The 2,922-nt window shown below is 36.2% G+C and overlaps 1 non-coding gene across 1 annotated transcript; it reads left to right on the top strand.

The window, feature by feature from the left end:
- The first annotated feature begins 1,214 nt into the window (after positions 1-1,214).
- LOC122044637 lies at positions 1,215-1,320 on the top strand. Its single transcript, XR_006129668.1, has one exon. It is a non-coding gene; the product is annotated as a small nucleolar RNA R71 (small nucleolar RNA).
- Positions 1,321-2,922: the final 1,602 nt, after the last annotated feature.

Raw genomic sequence — 2,922 nt, 5'->3', positions numbered from 1 at the left:
TGAAATTTCTAAACATGTGGATGTGACTTCCTCTGAATCAAATGATGGTTCTGGCTCTAGCTCAGGTGTTGGTGCTACCAAAGGTGGTGATTCTTGAGACTATGCTAATTCTACATAAGTCCCTACACAGTGATCCACAACATGCTCAATCCTTGCAACTCTCATAATCTCAGAAGGTTGTGTGGACAAAGGAGGTGATTCTTAAGATGTTGCTTCCACAACACAGCTCCCTACACATCGTTCCATATCATTATCATCTCCACATACATCAAAAAATAAACTGACATCAATATCCTCAATAGGAGAATCAACTATAGGAGGATCACTGACTCCATTTGCATTCTTAAGTTGATCTACCACATCACATTCATCATTTGAAAATTTAATTTCACTATAACATCCTGTAAAACTTGGAGGTAGATTTGAAAACTTGTTATCCACTGCATTATCATCACAATCCTCATCCGAAGAGTCTTCATCATTATATACATTACGAAATCTACACTCAACCATATTTGGATCACAGAATTTGCCAAGACCTCTGTTTTCATTGACCTTCACTAGCCTTTGTGGAAAAGGAACCCTTAGTGAAGGTCTTGGGAATGATTGAACTTCCTTTTTCCCATATTCCCTTTGAGCTTGCAGAGGAGGTCCAACTTGCTCATCTAGTGTTGATGTGATCAATCGTTGAGGGAAAGATACTTGTGGCTTTTGGGAACTTCTTGGAGTAATGGAATTGAGTTCTTGAGGTCTTCTATTGTTCTTCTCCTCAATTATGTACAAGTCCTTTTTCAGAAGTTCTTCATGATTCTTGCCACTTCTCAACTTAATATCATTACCATTTTCACTAGATCTTGTATGTGTAGGAGGGAGATCATGTTTGAACCATTTTGAAACTATGCTATCAATCTTTGCCTCCAACTGTTTAGACCTCACATTCTGTGACTTGTGAATTTCAAAACTCTTGGATGGTTGAATTGCAATTTGTTTGATAGGAACTTTTGCATTTATGGCTTGCACTTCTTGAAATTTTGAGGGAGATTCCATCCAAATTTTATTCGACCATTCATGGAAGTTTAATGTCACTTGATCAATTAATGTGTATGCTTCATCCACACTTGTTAATAAAAGAACCTCCGACTGATGAATCTAATAAATATTTGTCTGAGAAAGAAATTTTCCTATAAAATATGTGCAAGGTAAGCCATTTTTCCAAACTATGATGAGAGCACTGTCTTTGTAGACTCTTGAATCTGTCCCATACTTCAAATAATGATTCTCCATTTGTCTGAACAAAATTTGTGATGCAATTCCTCATATACACTATTCTGCTTAGAGGGGAAAAATGATTTAGAAATTGCTGCTCTAATTCTTTCCAACTTGTGATGCTTTGAGGACGGAGAGAATTAAACCAAGATTTTGCCCTATCTTTGATACTGAAAGGGAATGTCATCAATCAAACTGCATCCACTGAGACACCCTCACAATTTACGATATCACAAAGCCTAAGGAATTCTTCAAGGTGGAAATACGAGTTTTCTGATATTTCTCCTCCAAATTTGTGACCTTGTATCATGGTGATTAATTCTGGGTCTAGTTGGAAACTTTCTATTTTAATATGAGGTTGCACAATCGGAGATAAAAATCTTACAGAAATTGGTCCAGAAAAATCTCTTAAAGACCTGTTTGACATATTAGTGCTCGTGGATATCTAAGAAAAAATTATGAGAAAAAAAAATAAAGAATTAAAGACAAGAAACAAAATGTTATATGAAAAACAAGAAAGAAAATGCAGAATTTAAATTACAAGAAAGAAAGTGCATAATGAAAACAAGAAAGAAAAGGTAAAAGGGAAAAAGAAAAATGTCTAGAGTAACTCATATGCTAATCAACTAATGTTAATCGAAACAGTCCCCGACAACGGTGCCAAAAACTTGTTACTTAACCGCAAGTGCACGGTTACGTTATCAGTAATATAAAATATTATTGATCTCATAGGAACTGTTGATTAAGTACTAGTTAACTTCGCACGGCGAATCATCTAGACAATCGAAGGTTAATTGGAAAAGAGAGAGTGAAGAAAAGAGAGAATGTACATAGTAGAGAAAGAGGGAGAGTTGGATTTGGGAATAGATAGATACTAGGGTTTCAATTTCATTATGATGCTAGTTAATGTCCCTATGCATTGTTCATCTACCTAACTCCATGCTTACACTCGTGTAGGAGTTCTAACTAAAGTATGGTACTATCTCGCGAAGATCGCACCGAAGAGTTTACCCAAGTTCTACCGCCATTAAGTAGAAGAGGTAATTTAGAAAGTCAGATTATAGGGAACAACATCCTTTTGTCATCAGGACCCACGGTCCATGTTCCTAGATTACACAGATCACTTCCTAATGGTAGATTAATGCAATTAAGTCGAAGAGATAATTTAGGAAGTTTGATTATAGAGAACATCCTTCTCACACAAGGGCCCACGGTCCACGTTCCTAGATTATACAAGTCACTTCCTAACATTAATTTGGGAGAACCCTTTAAACTCTAATTAGTTTTCCTAGTAGAGAGTTGATACCCGTTTCAAAGAACTGCCGTAGAAAGTAAGGGATACCTTCTATCACAAGGTCTCATGATCTTACATTCCAAGACTCTTCCTCTACATGGTGATCTAACTCTACATCTACACGGAATTACCTCACACACATTTCGTCAAACACATACAAGGCACAACACACATAGATGATAATATAAACACTTCATTGCATAGGAAAATATCCAAATACATAGTTCATACATTCACAATCACATCACAGCTACTTCCTACATCCTAGATCTAGAGATCTACTCCATAGCAAAGGAAATACAACCAAAGATGAAGAAAGAAGCAAACTATAATCTAATACAAAGAAGTAGAGAGAGGAGAGT

Source organism: Zingiber officinale, chromosome 2A (genome assembly GCF_018446385.1).
Source record: "Zingiber officinale cultivar Zhangliang chromosome 2A, Zo_v1.1, whole genome shotgun sequence".
Classification (NCBI taxonomy): domain Eukaryota; kingdom Viridiplantae; phylum Streptophyta; class Magnoliopsida; order Zingiberales; family Zingiberaceae; genus Zingiber; species Zingiber officinale.
Note: the sequence above shows the minus strand (reverse complement) of the source record. Positions and strands in the feature narration are given on the sequence as shown.